The following is a 19,010-nucleotide window of genomic DNA, read 5'->3' as shown; positions in this document are numbered from 1 at the left end:
ACAAGTTAAACTAGTTTCCAATAATTAGTTTTAAGAGGTAGTGAGAACGATTCAGGCAAATCTTCAAAAACTAATTCCAGGTCATTACTATCGCACTGCTCATTATAGCATGTCAGCCTATATCCTAAAAGTAATATATTACATAATTGATTATCTATGTTTTAGTGGACATTTTTCACAAGTTTACAAGGTTTGCAGGGTTTTTATAGGGTGCCTGATTACAAATAAATATCTGTGTGGGGTTTTTTTCTTGAGACTAGATAAAACTCATAAATACTTTTTAAACTTAGAAATAATGTTTTAGTTTTTGCGACATTATGTCTACAAACAGACGACCAGATAGTTTATAAAACATTTGTTTAGATCTGGTTTTACGAAGGCTGGAAATCAAATCATGAAGGTTGAAGGTTGAACAGTAGGGGTCCTACATCACATACCTGGGGAACAACACATTTCATATACCATTGTCGACATCATAGAAGTGACTCAGAATTATGAAAATGTACAGAATGTTTGTTTAGATCAAGATTTCATATAAATGTGGAAATGAAATTATGAAAGCTGAAGGTTGAACAGTAGGGGTCCTACATCACATACCTGGGGAACAACACATTTCAAATACCATTGTTGACATTATAGAAGTGACTCAGAATTATGAAAATGTACATAATATTTACATATCATTCTATCAAGGTTTCATGAAATGTGGAAACCAAAATATGAATGCTGAAGGTTGAGCAGTAGGGGTCCCACATCAAACACCTGGAGAAAAACACATTTACCATTGTAAATGTGAAAGTCATATCGTGAATGTTGGAGTTGAACAATAGGGGTCCTATAACCCATACCTTGGGAACAACACGTGTTAATAGCAAGTGTTTGCATATGATTGATTATATGTTTACATATTGTACCCATAAGGAAAATCAAACACAATCCTTAAAGTAACCAAATTTTTCAATCCTACCACATGTCACCTATGGTGAAGTTTAAACTTTTACAAACGTTTTTCTGCTGGGAAAATTTTCTCAAGCCAAAACGTGACTTTTGAAAGAGATCTACTCAGACCTGGAATGAAACCAAATGAGTTTGCCGAGATTCCTGCTGTTTGGAACACCTGGTTTTGTTTGGGCAACCTAATAGAGCCGGTCAGGGGGTAGAACGGCAGACTTTTTGCTCTTCTTTCCTTCTCCCTCTCGTGAGCTCCCCTCGGGCAGTTTTTTTTATACGATACTCCACGAGAACAACACATTTGAGTAATCGCTGGCTACCCCCTTTCACATGGAATAAGAAACAGGGAAAAACATGTGTAGAGCAATATGGCAGAAGTGATTGAAGACTGCTATAGTCTTGTTATATCTTTGGGGTTTTGTTGACAGGGGAAAACAGTTTAAGAAATCATCAAGGATATCAGTTTTCATACAAGACAGATCTAGTCATAACTAATTATGGCCTATAATCAATCAAAATTATCCTCTTCAAAAAAATCTTTAATAAAATATCCTCTTCACAATATTCCTTTGCGTTGCCTTATACCACATCAATCAATCTTACATCTAAGTTTCACCTGTAGATCTGCTGTTCAAGATTGAGAATAATTCTAAATTAATTTGTATACAGATTTAAGAGTTCAACAATAGATTACTTTTGTAGGTCCCAATATATTTTACTTAAAATCTCACCTTTATTAAATCAGATATAGGTTATTTTACTCAGTCATCCTAAGCTGTACAGTGAAGTACAGTAAAAGAAGCATTTTTGGTCACTGCATTGCGCTGGTTGCACATTTGGCAACATAAATATTAAGTCAAAGCACTCCTCAGAATATGTATTTTGGAATTTGGATTAAATTAGGTAATTATAATGTTTTTATTAAACTGAATGTGAAATAAATAAGATAAGTGAATCTTCTTTATAGCCAAACAAAACATTTAGTCAATATAATATAGTCTTGTATTCAGTGGTCTTAAACTGTATACCAACACTGCATCATGTGAACAGGTTGTGTCAATCGATGCCAATCATGTGAACATTACTATTCTTGACTGGCACTAGACAGTGACTATGATCATCCTCAGGCTTTACAGGTGTGTCAAAGTCCAAATCAAAAAGCGTAAATATATCTGTTTATTCCCTTTGGGATAGAGGGCCACAGGATTTATCACTTCATATTCCCTTCTTTATGTTCTTTCATATAGAACTCAATGGATAACAAAAGTATTTCTCTTGAAAGCAGGTTCATCCTGTAATTTTCCCACGAAATCGATTCAAATCTACAGTCCATGCAGGCCTACAGTGCAGAACTACCTGTACAGCACAAGTGTTCAAAATTCTTGTAAAATAATTTTATAAATAAATGAATTTTTAATCTGCTTTCTAATGGCAGAGCTTAAAGTAATTGGAAGTCACTACTCATAAAGGCCAAAGTCTTGGATATACCCTTGGCCCATAATATTTGTCCCCTTATATTATTTCCCCCATTTGCACTGCAATATCGAAATGTGCCCGACGAAAGTGGCCTTGCCCGAAAAATATCAAAAATTTATTTGCAACGAGGGCTTGATGGAGATACTAGACAAACTTTGGATAAAAAGATGTTAACACTGCCAAAACTCAATTGTCTTTAGCTTGAGATGTTACAAAGATTACGATTTCTTTAATTTTCAAGTACAGTTTTCCCTGGTAGAATTTTATCCTGAAATACATGTATGTTTCTGCTGTGTGAAATGGGCCTATTGTCAGAAACAACATTCTCCGTGGGTGGTGGTTGCTCGAATAATGAAATAGACGTGATCGCTGAATCAAACAATCGTACATTTAGGTTAACCCATTGTCTACAAAAACCAAGTGGTTCCAGTACAAAGCCTGTGGGAATGACAGTATACTTGTATAATAGTCAATGGAATATGAGCGCATCTCTTGTTTAAATGACAGGCGAAATAAGGATAGCTGTGAATGTCACTTTCTTAATTTGTCAAAATTGATTCAATTTGTGAGAGTCAAAGGGTGCTATAGCCCCCGAAAAATGCCAAAATACATGTACATGTTTAGGCTAGTAAGGCCAATACTCATTTACTTGTAGCCTTTGTAATCATTAGCCTGAAGTTTAGTGTGAATTCATTGAGTGCACACCCTCCATACATGGAGACACTAATAGCACATCTGCATGTATGTGGAGTAAAAGGACGCATGGGAAAATAGCAGCATTACACTAAATAAAAGCCGAGTTTAAATGCAAAAACACTGGTGTTAATTTAACACCAGTCTGGTATCTATATCGGTTCACACCACAGCAGTGTTGAAACAACACTGGTTTGGCATTAGCCTAACACCAATTTTGCATATATTTTAAGCAACACCAATTAGTGTAAAACCACTATCAGTTTGATTCTTAATTGGTGTTGTTTCAAGAGCTCTGGTGTGGACCAAAGATATCAACACCAGTATTTTTGCAGTGTAGATTTTGATTATAAAACATTCTGAGTAGTTTATAAAAGATTCTAATCAGTCACATTCTTAAATACATTTCCACTAAAAAAAAAACGATTCCGTGGGAATTAGATCAACATGAGGATCAAATAAAAGCGATCAACATTGAAATTACAACCTGGGCATTAGACTAATTACCTCACTTTCTACCTAGAATTGTTCCAAAGGTACACTTGAGTGTTTAGAATTACTAATGCCCTTGATAATGTGTAGGCCTATTATTTATAATTATATGGGCTTATTGTATTCATATCCTCACCAAATGTTCACATGATCGTGAAAGTCAAGTTCACACAGAAGTTACTCTGCTATGACGGCTTGTCAACAAGATTGATCTTTGGATCCTCAAAGTCAATAGCATTATTATTGATCAACCTGTCACGATGAACTTCGTAGGTGATCTCTGCAAGAATCGTATTGTGTTCGATCAGTTTTCTTAAGTTTTAATCACAAATACAAATTACAAATTAAAATAAAACACAAAATAGAATTACTGCAAGAGTAGTATTCAAATGATCCTTCATCAACTTTTCATTCTCTCATTTAAAGCCCATCCACAAAACATCAGGGACCCTTCTCATAAAACTTGTTGTGATAACGAATTTGCAATAACAGTTTATAAAAGCTACTTAAATCATTCGATCTGATTGGCTGATCATAAACGTGTCATGGAAACAGTGCATTTATTATTTGATCTTTCAACAAAGTAATAAGGGTCTAATGAATTCAATCATGCAGCAAAGATCTACTCCGTCTTTATTTCAAACCACTTGTAGGACCAGAACAGATGCCTTCCCTCCCCTTCCAAATTCTATGATAAACCCCAGGCCTCGTCATAAACAAACCCATAAACATATTCATCCAGCTCTCCTCTATTCATGTACAAAATATTGGTTTTAAAGCGAACAAAAGATAAAGGGATATTAAAAACATCACAAAATTGGCCACCAGCCCAGCATACAATGTACAAGCTATTATTATCGTACAGATGTACTGTACACTTTGCACCCATTGTTCGAAACAGAGTCGACGATCGATGGTGTTTTTATCGACGGAGGAGCACTTGAAGAAAATATGACAATCATATCGTGACGACGTGCACATTGAAGCAGAGGGGGGGGTTGTTTTGAAGTTTGTTTCAGATCTGTTTTGTGGATTCTGCGAATCGGGCCAAGGTGTTTTCTGACCAAGGCCCCTCCTCATAGTGAGGACGCGTGCTCCCAGGTGTAAGCCAGGGTCGCGAGGGGTTGTTTTTGCAGCGAATTTATCAGGTCTGCTTGGTAGCAAACACATAGACCTGTTCATGGCAAATGAACCAGAAATGGCGGCAAAGTACCGTTGTGTACTATCACACTTCCCACGAAGCAGGTACGGTAGTATCATGGATCCATGGTAGTATTAAACACCTCCAGACAAGCCAGGAAGACTAAAAAATGGAGTAAACGGTGATTCCTCTCCAAAATGTTTGAAATAGCCCTTGCATAAAAACATATATATAGACAACTACAAAAATGTTACAAATGAGCTGCTGTTTACCAACTGTATGTAGAGCTGGTTATTAAATGGTCTACTTACAATAAGCCAACTTTAACATGCAAGCAAATTTAGGTATTTAAATCATTTTCAAAAGCAAACAAGTAAAAACTAAAAAGTATACATTACCTACATTTATGACATAGAGGGTTTTTTTACATTGGCTCATACTTAAAGGAAACCGAAACACAAGAAAAGAAGTAATCTTATTGGAAAGAGTTAAATGAGAGGAACAATTTAAAAAAAAGTTTCATCAAATTCGGTTATGAAATAAGCAAGTTATGGGAGTTTGAAAACTCTTGTTGTACTTTCTATGGGCATCCTCAAATTGGCAAACGTGCTTCAAAATGGCTGATTTTGTGGACAACTCTCCATTTGTTTTGTACACAAATTTTCAGATTTTCCTCATTATCTTTCAAATTGCATCTTGCCTCCTTCTGAGCACAACATACATGTATGTCATGGGAAAATATAATCCACACCATATATGTCAAGGTCAGGAGTTAATATGAAATATGTAAAATAAAGGGAAAATCTGAAAATATGTGTACAAAACAAATGGAGAGTTGTCCACAAAATCAGCCATTTTGAAGCACGTTTGCCAATTTGAGGATCCACATAGTAAGTACAACAAGAATTTTTAATCGTCCATAACTTGCTTATTTCATAACCGATTTTGATGAAACTTTATTTTAATTGTTCCTCTCATTTTACTCTTTCCAATAAGATTGCTTCTCTTCTTGGGTTTTGGTTTCCTTTAAGATGTACATGAAATAATCCATAAAATTTGATTTTATTCAGAGTATTTCTACACCCCATTTACTCAGATCTTAATCATTTAGATTGTAGTAAGTGTTATGAAAAATTAAGTTAGATAATGATGTCCAGTTTGATGACCACTTTTCTTCATTCCCACATGAACTTCATGCCATTTTATTCCCACATCTTACAAAACTTGAGAATTTGATATATTTTACTAGAATTTAACCCTTTCACTTCCAACTTGTCTTTGCTCCTTCAACTTTTTTTTCAATTTTAATACAAGTACATGTATTATTGTAAATGAGCTTCTTCAATTTCAGCTACAAATATGTTAAAGCATGATGAATTACATGTACATGTACACAACATGACCAGGTATTTATGTCCATTATGATGCGGTATCATTTCCCACGGGAAAATTCCTAAAATAAGGATTTTTGAGCACTCCACAACTCCTTTTTTTTACAAATTAGTACTATTAACCAATTTTATTCTTGAACTACCGAATAATACCTATTACAAACACTCCCCTAATAATATCACAGGAATTGAAGAAGAAAAACAGAATTGGACTCTGTCATTCTGAAAAGTTTTTTATTGTAGTTTTGTATTATTTCCAGTCCCAAGTTCAGACAAAATTCCTCCTTCATCTTTGTCAATAGTTGCTATTAATAATATTCAAAATGAATGAGTCACATATTTGTTGTGTACAGTATGAAGGAAGTTTTCTCTCAAACGATATCCATTCAAAAATAACACCAAGGAATGAACTTTTGGATGTAAACAACTTTTGTCATATTTTTGCAACTATTTCAGGGCCAATTTGACTTGAAGACTTGGTGTTTGGTGCCAAATACCTTTGCATTCATAGCAATCAAAAGATGATACAAAGATGAGTTCAAGAAAAAAATCGACTTCACGCAATTATCAAATATCGTGGGAAAATAAGATCAGAGCTACGTACACAGCTCTCAGAAAGTATAATAGAAGCAGAAAATTCATGTCAACACATCCTTCAAAACATGTTTTTCTCTTACTCAAATTCCGGTCTCTCCTTTTGTCTAGATGATAATCGGCAGCTTCAAACACATTTTGCTTTTAATTAAAACATCTAATAACACATTCCACTACATGCACTACATATATGTTTGCTATGTTCTTGCGAATGACAAGGTTTAAGAACATTCATTGTTCTGACACACCTTTAGGAAATATTGCGGTTATTCATTGAAGGTTCTAAAATTTGAAAACAAGTTTGAAGAATATATGATCTGTATCCAAAGACTAATCTATTCTTATTGCCAGTATTTGATTTTTGGAAATTTGTTTTGTTTTTATTGTGTATCATTCCTGATCTACACCTAATAAAAAAAAATAAGGAGATACATCTTTAACTAGATTTTCAAATCTTAAATAGGGCATGAGAAAGCAAGGGGTGGTGCAAACATTATTATGCTAAACAATTATTAAATTTATATTGGATATAACTGTCAAAACTTAGAAGCATAAAGCATTTTAGAATGCTAGCTTTTTAAATGTGCTTCATAAATATACATGTACATACATGTAAGAATGTACAATCAATTATTATTAATCTAAAGTAAAATCTCAGAAGGTAAAAACAAAATTACCAAAACTTTATCTTAACATGCAAGTTATGCAACACAAAATATTTTTAAAGATTGATTCAACAATTTTCAACAATCTTGACGATGGAGGATAGAGGATGCACTGAATCAGGCAAAGGGGGGGGGCATGGTAATAAAGGAAAATTGCATGAGGGTGGGGTGAATCCAGCCAGCCAGCCCACCCCCCCCCCCCATTCACAGGGACAAATATAAGACTTTTAATTTATTACTGCTACTACATTCAACAAACTTCCAAAAGTACCACAAACATTAAATCCCAAAGTCAAAGAAAAAAGAAATAAATTTGGGATTATCCGATTAGTAGTATTAAAGTTGTAAAATTTTCTCCATGACTGTTTCCAAGTTAGTTCCCTGACCTAATTGAACTTGGCACCATCAGCAAGTTATTTTGATGGGTATGAAACTCCCAACTCATCGAAAGGACATCAAATCTTGGTACCTGATTATTCTACCACATGATCCCAGTCCCTCTAGGACCTACATGTATAGAGAGCCCAGCCCTAGATATGCCAAAATACAAGAATCAGTCCTACTCACTACAAGTAAAGTCAACAAATATATAATTCCCTTCATGTTTCATGAATCATGATGATGGCATTATTGAAATTTTTTTAATTTGACTGACTGGCATTTCCGTATCACCAAAATATTTTCTTGGAATCAACTTCAGTATTCTAATTTTCTATTCTATGTATGCAGATAGAGGTCAGAAAATCAATAATGTATGGCCAACAAGGGGTTGATTCTCATAACTGTTTGCAATATTAAAACAAATGGAATGTGAAGTGCAAAATTGGATTGCCAAAAAGCCCAATATTGTACCGCTCCATATGTGACTCAAAATAAAAGGTATATTAGATTTGTATCAAATAACAGTTGGAAAATTTATAATGCTCTATTTTGCACTAATCAATACCATATTAAGGTGGCTTCCCCCTACAAATTTGAAATCACAAACTTTGAAAAATGATTAATATCCTTTTTGTACTTGATTAATTTGCATTTCTGAACTAAATCTTCATGGAAATGTTCATTCAGAATGGGCTTGATCCCCTTATACTCAAGTTTATCACATAATGAGATACATTGTAACCAATAAGAAAACCAACTTGAAAGAAGTAGGGCAAATCTAATTGGATGGGTCAAATGTGATCCCGATATATCAGTCTCTGAAACTGAAAGGGGCACAATGTCAAATTTTCAACTAGGCCTACAGAATATCTTGAAAACGATTCTGTTTCAAACAGTAGATTGATAAAGGATCCTAATTTTATAAGGATCTCATTCTCTTAAAGGAAAGGCCCAATGTTAACCTTCTAAAATACATGTCTTATACACTGACTGTATGTTTATCTTTTTTCATATTATCTGACAGTTCAACTCTAGATATGTTTTATACAAATAAAGGTTTTCAATAAGCATACTATACATGAACATATCTTACTAAAATATGATTAATACCTCTGTCTCATATAAGGCCCTTCTTCAACACAATATGTTCTGTACTACAGAATCTTTATTTTGAAAAAGCATCTGTTTCAACTAAGGAGACTGATAAAGGTATCATAATTAAACCAATCAAATTATGATTTCAAAGGGCAAAAGGTCATCTTTTACCATGTAGGCCCATATCTTGACAAGTTTTTGTTTCAACTCTAGAGGCTGATAAAAGAGACCATGAATAACTTGACCCATTTTGAAGATTTTTTAGGTTTTCATTTTACTGGTATGTACATGTAATTCTCTTAAAAGCCCAATGACAACATACACACTATGGGATGTGATTCTGGAAGAGTTTAGTTAAGTGTTCCGATACTGATCTGACTTAGCTCAAAATGATCAAATTATGTTTTAATATTAAAGAAACCTTGTTCTTCCCAACAAAAAGCCCATCATTTTTTTTTTCAATTTCAAAACCGAAAATGTACTTTGAGTGCAGATTGTTTGTGTTTCATGTAAAAGTTATATATTTTTTTCTATTTTCATGATAGGTACATTTTAGCTTCATGGGGGCTTGTCAATTATTTGGATTCATTTTTCTTTTAAGATTGGCCTACATGAACCTAATTTCTGTCCCGATCCAAACTTGTGGTAAAAAAAAAGTAAATGGTTAAAGCACACCTGAGAACAATTCTCTGGTAAAATCAATCAAATCATGTCGTCCTATCCAGAATATTTTTATAGTGATGAAATTCATATGAATCTGAGTGAAATTGAGATGTTTTGAAAGGAAAGATTGACATCAATCTGTTGGATAACTCAGGATCAAGGATAAAATCCGAATCTGATTGCTTTCAATTGATGCCATCTGGTAGGGTTAGATGACATGTGGTTCAATTTCAAGACAGAATCAAGCCATGGCAGTAAAAATACAGAGTTATGTAAAGTTTCCCATTTAAAATGAATTTTGTACAGAATTTTGAACTGGCATTTTGTCAGTGGCAGATTTAATGACACAATTTACTCAAATCTATATTTGGGAAATGACTATTTTTGCCACTGCTTTTTTGAGCTGTCAGATAGCTACATGTACTCTCATATTTGCGTTATTTTCTTTTCTTTCTAAGTTCTCCTTCATTTTTTCTGTTCAATGTTCTTCTCTTTTTCTTTTTTTTCTTTTTTTTATTGTTTATGGTTTTCTTTTTTTTTCACTTTATATTTTGTTTTCCTTATCTTTTTCTTTCTTTTCCCTTTTTTTTGTTTCTTTACTGTTCATTTCATTTTTTTTCTTTTATCTTATTTCCTTTTTCCCATTTTCTCAACATCTATCATACAGGCAGGCTTATAGGCAGTTTGATACATTTAAAATCTATATGTGAAGGTAAGCTACATGTATTCCACCTTTTAAACATTTGATGACAAAAATAATTGCAATTTGACTCAAATGTATTTTCATAGTTCTAAGCTCTATCACAGATTCATTGTCTGCTTTAATACTTTTTTTTTCTTTCTTTTTTCTGAATTCAAGTCAATGCTGTTCAAGTCAACTTTAATGAATAAAACAGGTCTATAACAAAGTCAAATCTTTTTTTCAAGATTGACTGAGTTGACATATCATCATTTCATTATATCAAGTGCCCGTTGCATAAAACTTTTTACCTGAGAAAACTCTGGTTGATTTTACCAGAGTTTTTGCCCTGTGTTATAGTCAATGGCAGAAATCAGACTAACCTTAGTTTTCAGTTTTTACCAGTTTTCTCAGGTAAAAAGTTTTATGCAACAGGGTAAAAGTGTTTAAAAAGTTCAAAAGACACAAATATGCCAATTGCAGTTACAAATGCATGAAAATATACTCCAAAACAATATCATCTTTAACAGAACATTATTGTAATTTCCATGCAAACTACAATTAGAGTACAAAAAAGGAAACTTGACTTTTGATTTGTGAGATCAAATTATTGTTAAGATTGTTAAATGAATAATCTAACTGAACATACAAAACATAAATCAGTCATGACTCCTGACTGCATGAGTGATACATGTAAACATTATAATTTTCAGTAATTATAATAGGCCTAATAAAGGAATGTAGTCCAGCTACCACTTCAAGTGCTAAGTAGGCTCAATAATTTTGGTAAATGTTCAAATCATAAATATCCAATATGTAAGGAAGTTTTCAAATGAATATGCATACTATTTATACTAGGCATAGGCCTACATATTTTTTCTATTATTCACACAGTCAAAATAAATTTGATTGGAATTTAGAATCTATAATCATGTCATGTGTATTTCATAATACATAATAATACATCTCAATCAATCAATAGCTTGACAAAATATCATGTAAAATAACACACAAGACATTGTAAATTAATGGATCTGAGTTAATCATGGTGCGCATTTCATATACCAGTAGTACCAGCAAACTATGAAAGGCTCAACTTTTTCCCCTGGCCCAGAAGACATTTAGAGTTAAATAATAATGAAATATATCAGAAAGTATGATTCTAACAAAGAAAATGCACAAATAAAGTATAAAGGAAGATAGTCCACAGCATTTCAGAATCGGTAGAGTTTTGAAACATATTTAAAAATCTGAGCAATTTTCAGCTCATCTGAGTCTGACTCAGTTCTTCAGTAGAACTTATACAAGAATTAGTCAATATCGATTTTCTGTGCATTTTGTAAGCCAAGTCGAGGATTTCCTTGGCTGAAATCTGCCAAAGAATTCCCATTCCAAAATCACAAGCAGTTGGTTTGAAAAGAATCAATGAATTGTAAATAATGCCGACGGCATTGAATAAAGCACCCCCACTAACGGAAGACCACGTAACTGCGCACAACGGCGTCATCTAACGGGCTACTGCCCGGGACCGACCGATTACGGACACGCTGCGTGAAAAAAATCTTTCACAAGACCACGGGAAAGTCGTGATTAAACGATGAAAATGAAGTTGGAATGGATTGAAACTTACCAGTTACGATGAATAAGGAGACCAAGAATGCCCCGTAAACCCTCATAATGGTAATGACAACATAATTCAGTCCTAAAATCACTGGCAAAAGTATTGGATCTGGTAACGCCGCAGTAAATATTCAACCCCGAGTGCGTATACCATGAGAGCGATTCCTTCTTTGAAACTTCGAAGTATCACAATAAGAGTTTTTGTGTATCTCTCTCGCGGGTCGCGGCTACAGACTCCGACCAACAAAACAGGTGGTGGTGGTGTTCAAGGTTTCATTTTAGATGCGTGCATGACATCAAGGATTCATGGGAGTGCTTCCACATCAGACCGACTCTCGCTCATATTGCTCAAACTTGCATTTAATAGTTTCTTATTTAGTATAAATATATGTTATTTCATAAGATTGTAATTCATTGAGCGACACTTCCAAACCCATAATAAGGCAAATGGATTAAAAATAATCATAATGATTAAAATCACAATCTCCAATAAGCTGATAAATCTTGAAAAAGAGGACAACCACGAATTATTCCCACCATGAGTTAAGACCTCTTATTTTGATACTCTTCCTTCTTATCATTTTTCATTTTCTTCACAAGACCCCCTCTTTACTTCCCATTTTCACTGCTATATTTTTTTTTTTAATTTAAAAAAACAAGTACACCTTTACCATTAATGCATATAGCATTTCCATTTATTTGAAAGCAAGATAAAAGAGCATTGTAGATTAAATACCTTGCTCACGGCATAGGTGCCGCGGCCGGGGATCGAACCCCCAACTTTTCATGTATAGCCAGGCGCCTTGACCACTCGGCCATGGCACCTGCTATATGTAGGGCCGGGAAGTCGTCTGACGCCCCCCCCCCCCTCCCCCCGATGACTCTTTTACTCGCAGATCTTTGCACCATGAAAAAAAGGGAGGAGGAGAAGAAGAAGAAGAAATGCTAGGTTTCCCTTGTCATCACGGGCGGCAGAGCGAAGTTGAAAGTGAGGGGGGGGGGGTGTTACACCCACAAATGTGCGTTATTACATTTGTGGGTGCAACAGGGGGCACAGGGAAAAATGGCACATTTTATTTCGAAAAGAGCACTATATAATAACAAAGAAAAAAAGAGGATGATCGGCCGACTTATCTACAGTGGCGTAATAAGCCAAAAGAAATTTGAGGGCTAGACTTGTCGTATCATGTAAAATTCATAAGAAACTGCGAGCGAGCAAAAATGTTGACATTTTCATAACGAAAATCCAATTTTGTGATAGATTTTGATATAGTTTATTTTAAAAAAATGACATCATATTTCACCCTTCTCTTTTCTTTTCTCTTTTTCTTGGTCTTGATTTTTTTTGCCCCCCCCCCCAAGCCTACACCCATCTGTAAGCGACTGCTTATCTACCCCACTCGCATGACTTAAGAAACTTAATGCACGTAGGATTTATTCTTACAACTTTTTTTTCATAACTAGTAACATATAAAAAATAGAACATTGTTTTCTTGTTTCAAAGAGGCAATCGTTAACACGGGTCCTTCTCAGGTGAAAGGGCACAGAACATATTCGTAAGGGACACTTGTCTTGGGTAAAAAGGGGCATTGATTCGAGAAAGGGCACTAACACAAAGACAGGGGGCACTTGCTCAGAGGCGTCGATTATGGGGGGGCAGGGGGGGCGATCGCCCCACCAATGAAAATATTGGGGGGGCAAACATATCGTTTTGCCCCCCCAATAATTCCGCATGTGCTAAAAATAAAATAAGATTGTAATGTTTTACACAGAAATCAGCAAGCGAGATTGAGATACGCAACTCGTTCTTCGTCTAAAATCGTGCTCAAAATGTCCACTTTTCAGATTGGAATATCAAAAAATTTCGGCTCGCGCTTCGCGCTCGCATCATTTCTGTAACAAAAACCTATACTCTCCATGATTAAATAGGTGAATATGGTCCCGTTTTCAGTTCTAAACCTCAAAAGAACTCCCACTTCGACTTGCAATAATCTTTTGTTGGATATATATATCTTGTTCTTTATTAAAAACGTCCATTAAACTCAATTTTTTTTCAGATCGAAATATCAAAATTTTCAGCTCGCGCTTCGCGCTCGCATTAATCTGCCGGTGAGATATGTATATATATATATATATATGTGTGTGTGTGTGTGTGTATATGTACACTTATATATAGGCATATATGTGTGTGTGTGTGTGCACTATCGAGCGCTTTTGGAAAATTGATTCATGATTTTACCCCCCCAATCTGAAAAATGGATCTACTCCCATGGACAGGGGGCACTTGCTCACACATAAAACGGGTCCTTCTCAGGGTTACGGTTCGTAATTCCGAAGGTTCTTTATCACGAAGGTTCGTAATTCCGAAACACGTAAATTGCATATACCTCGATGTTCATTAATCCGAAAACGTAAAAGGGTTCGTTAATCCGAACATTTGTGGCGTTATTCCGAAGGTTCGATATTCCGAAAACGAAATAAGGTTCGATGTTCCGAAGGTTCGTATGTCCAAAAACGAAATAAGGTTCGTTAGTCCGAAAACGAAATAATGTTCGTTAATCATTACGTTTTCGGACAGACAAACCTTCGGAATTACGAACCTCACTTTGTTTTCGGACTAACGAACCTTCGGAATTACGAACCTTCGGAAATACGAACCTTCGGAATAACGAACCTTCGTAATAAAGAAGCTTCGGAATTACGAATGTATGCGCCTTCTCAGATGAAAGGGGTGCAGAAACACGTTCGTAAGGGGGGTGGTTGCAGGCGCGGATCCAGGAGGGGGCCGAGCCGGCCCCGGCCCCCCCCCCCTATATTTTGACAACCTGCAGAAAAAAGTGTACTCTTTAACTTGATAGAAACTATGAAAAACAGAAAGAATAGTAAGAAAGAGTATTTTATACCCATGATGTGTAATTTACAGCCTCGTAACGGCCGGCCCGACCCCGAAAGGAAACAAGAAAAAGGTGAGGGGAAGAATTTGAAAAAATACTTTATATCAAAATTTTCGCTCGCGCTTCGCGCTCGTGTTGCCTGTGTAATGAATCCCATTCAAGAGGATTAAATGGCACTTATATATCCAGTTCTGAAATCAATTTTCACACAATATTTTAGCTCGCACATCCCAAGCTTTCATTATTTTGTTTGATTTACACATATTGTTTATATGTATCAAAATTTTGTTTGATTTGTGAGTTACCTATCCTCTTTGGAAATTCTTACCAAATTTTGTCAAAATGCTCCTTTCTCATGTCAGTATGTCAAAAAATTAAGCTCGTGCTTCGTGCTCGCATGTAATAGTTTGAGACACACAGCTTGTTCTTTACTTTAATAAAAACGCACTTAGACTGTCCAGTTTTTAGGTGGGAATATCATAATATACTCTCATTATTTAATTGGTGATACTTTTATTCTCTTCATTAATCACTAAAAAACAGTCCTAATTGAGTCCCTTTCATGTTATTATAGTAAAATTTCGGCTCGCGCTTCGCGCTCGCATTGTTGAGCTGGATACTTATCTTTTTTCATGATTATAAAATCTCCTTAGAATCTTTAGGTCTAAGGACAAAAATATCAAAGAATTAGAGCTCGCGCTTCGCGCTCGCATTATATATTAAGACCACATGAGATACCTTATCTTGTTTATAACAATAAAACAACATACACTTAAAACTTTAGTCTTTAATTAGGACTACCCCCAGAAAAACCAACAAAATAAATCAGATTACAGCGCTCAATCGAGAAAAATGTTGATGAAAATATTTTCTCCCCCCCCCCCATTGCGAAAGCTGGATCCGCCCCTGGGTTGGGGTAAGAAATCAGCTAGCGCTACAGGCTCGCATTTTGATTAGTGAGCTATGTTAATTCTAAAACAAACTACTTAAAATCACTATTTGATGACAGATTTCGGCTCGCGATTTCCGCTCATGCATCTTATTCATAATTACAAAAGTGCTTTAAATGTCCAGTTTTCAGGCCATAATATTAACAGATTTCGCGCTCTCATGCATAGGAAGAGAAATAGGAAGATCATCATTTTCATATGACATAATGTCCATATAGAATGTCCCGGTCCTATGTCAAAACTCAAAGTAATAATAATAAAAAATATCAGCTCTTTTTTTAACTGTGATCCATATCCACCTCACAATTTTCCCACAAAGTGCTTGCAATACAGAGCTTAAATTGACCCTTTTTCAGAACGAAATATCATATATTTCTAGCTCGCGCTTTGCGCTCGCTTTATTGATTTTCATGATAAGTCGAAACCTGAAACACACGTTTATTCAGATACGCAGCTTTAATTGTTCTCTATTTAAATCATTATCCAGTTTCAAATCACAATATAAACAAGTGGAATGCCTCTGGCCGTCTCACCTGCATCACGCGGTTCAATATAGCAGCAGTGCTGACTTTGCATACTACTCTGACTCGCACAAGATGTTCAGTGATACATGGTTACTCTTATGTCCTCTTTTTTATGAACTAGACCAATAAACTTACAGAGATATGATGGTTATTCAACAAAAAAACCCAACATGGCCATAGTTCATTGACCTTACATGACCTTTGACCTTGATCATGTGACCTGAAACTGGAACAGGATGTTCAGTGATACTTGATTACTCTTATGTACAAGTTTCATGAATCAGATCCATAAACTTTCAAAGTTATGATGGTAATTCAACAGATACACCCAATTCGGCTAAAGTTCATTGACCTTTGACCTTGGACATGTGACCTGAAACACGCACAGGATGTTCAGTGATACTTGATTACTCTAATGTCCAAGTTTAACGAACTAGACCAATAAACTTTCAAAGTTATGATGGTAATTCAACAGATATCCCCGATTCGGCCAAAGTTCATTGACCCTAAATGACCTTTGACCTTGATCATGTGACCTGAAACTTGCACAAAATGTTCAGTGATGCTTGATTACTATTATGTCCAAGTTTCATGAATCAGATCCATAAACTTTCAAAGTTATGATGGGAATTCAACAGATATCCCCAATTCGTCCAAAGTTCATTGACCCTAAATGACCTTTGACCTTGGTCATGTGACGTGAAACTCATGCAGGATGTTCATTGATACTTGATTAACCTTATGTCCAAGTTTCATGAACTAGGTCCATATATTTTCTAAGTTATGATGACATTTCAAAAACTTAACCTCAGGTTAAGATTGCGATGTTGATTCCTCCAACATGGTCTAAGTTCATTGACCCTAAATGACCTTTGACCTTGGTCATGTGACATGAAACTCTAATAGGATGTTCAGTAATACTTGATTAACCTTATGGCCAAGTTTTATTAACTAGGTCCATATACTTTCTAAGTTATGATGTCATTTCAAAAACTTAACCTCAGGTTAAGATTTGATGTTGACGCCGCCGCCGCCGTCGCCGTCGCCGTCGGAAAAGCGGCGCCTATAGTCTCACTTGCTTCGCAGGTGAGACAAAAATTGTCTGCTTGCGCTTTGCGCTCGCATTATTAATGTATGAACATTTCCAATAACTTATCATTTTTCATGATTTACAAAACATGAATAGTGTCCAGAAATTTTCCGCTCGCGCTTCGCGCTCGCATCAATAATGTTTAGTTTATATACTTATCCTTTCTATAATTAAAATAAAGTGCTTAGAATTTCTATTATTCAGGTAGAAATGTCAAAAATTTTCAGCTCGCGCTTCGCGCTCGCAATATTTTAATGTTAAATATGTAACGTCTTTCATGGCTATGTGCAAGCAGTCCATAACAGGTACGTTTTCGATCAGTGCAAAACGTATATAAAAATTTTCTGCTCGCGCTCTTTTAAATAATAATGTAAGGTAGGACCCCACTTACTCATCTTTTTCATGATTTACAAAACTTGATTAGAGTGTCTCGTTCAGTAGGTCTAAATCTCGATTTTTTTGCTCACGCTTCGAGATCGCATTAATTGTTTATTTACATACCTATTCTGTTAAGTTACAAAAAGTGCTTGTAATTTCCATTCCTTAGGGAAAAATGTCAAAAAATTTCAGCTCGCGCTTCGGGCTCGCATTATGTAACGTCTTCATGGCTAACTGCAAGCAAGTCTTTAACGGTACCTTTTCCATCACTTCATTTCTGCTCGCGCTTCACTTTCGTAGTAATTATTCACTTGCATACACATCTTTTTCAGGATAACAAACATTGCCCAGAATGTTCAAATTTGAGGAAAAAGTACATAAGATTTTTACAAAAAATAGCTCGCGCATCGCGCTCGCATTATATCAATAAGGATTATGGTATTACATATTTGTTTATTCATAAGAATAAAGCTAAGAAGTGACTATTAGGACTACCCCTTCAAAAAAAAATCATATTCGAGCGGTCGATCGGGGAAAATATGGCTGAAAAAAATCCACCTCCCCCCCTTATTGGCGAAGGCTTGATCCGCACTCTGTCGCTAAGCTCTCTCGCATAGCCTAGTATTAGATTTTTTTAGGCCGGGGCCTGGGCACTCGCTGCTTGGTATTCATAGGCCATGCATTTTAATTGTAAAACCAACGTCGAAAATCTCTCAAGTCACCAGAAGCCCCTTTTTGGTCTAGAACCGCGCCTGTATGCAGACTAAAACATGACCAGAATTTCGCAGTTCTGCCTCAAGTGAACATCGCAAAATTTAATCTCAGTTCGAGTTTCGCTCGACATATCGCATTATTTATCTAGTGACACTTGCATGCTGCACTCAGTCTCCTATAGGATACGTATTTTTTAAAGATACCAGCTTGCGCTTGGCACTCGCATTTTATTTGATAGGTCAGGGCGAGTCCGCCCCCTTTTTTCACGCTCTTCTAGTATCGTCATTTCTTTAGCAGGAAGGTTGTGCTTTAGAAGAAGGTCTAGGTAAAATCTACCTACCCCTCATTTTCGGCGAGGACATGCCGGTTTTGGCAGAATTGGGCCGTAAAGAAAAATTTCGCTGCAGAGCGAACCTGCCCCACCCTGGGGCAAGTTCGCCGGTTAGGTGGGGCGAGTTCGCCCATAGGGGAAAACAGTGATATATGAAACAAAATGATGGGAGCAACAATTAGCAAACAGAATCTGAACTTTATATGCTTATGACAGCGATAAAAATTATAAAAACTACAATGTCTTCATTATTTCAACAACTTCAATCTTCTTTTTTCAAATGAATAT

This window comes from Lytechinus variegatus, chromosome 9, assembly GCF_018143015.1.
Source record: "Lytechinus variegatus isolate NC3 chromosome 9, Lvar_3.0, whole genome shotgun sequence".
In the NCBI taxonomy this organism is placed as follows: Eukaryota; Metazoa; Echinodermata; class Echinoidea; order Temnopleuroida; family Toxopneustidae; genus Lytechinus; species Lytechinus variegatus.
This window is presented reverse-complemented; position numbering follows the sequence as displayed.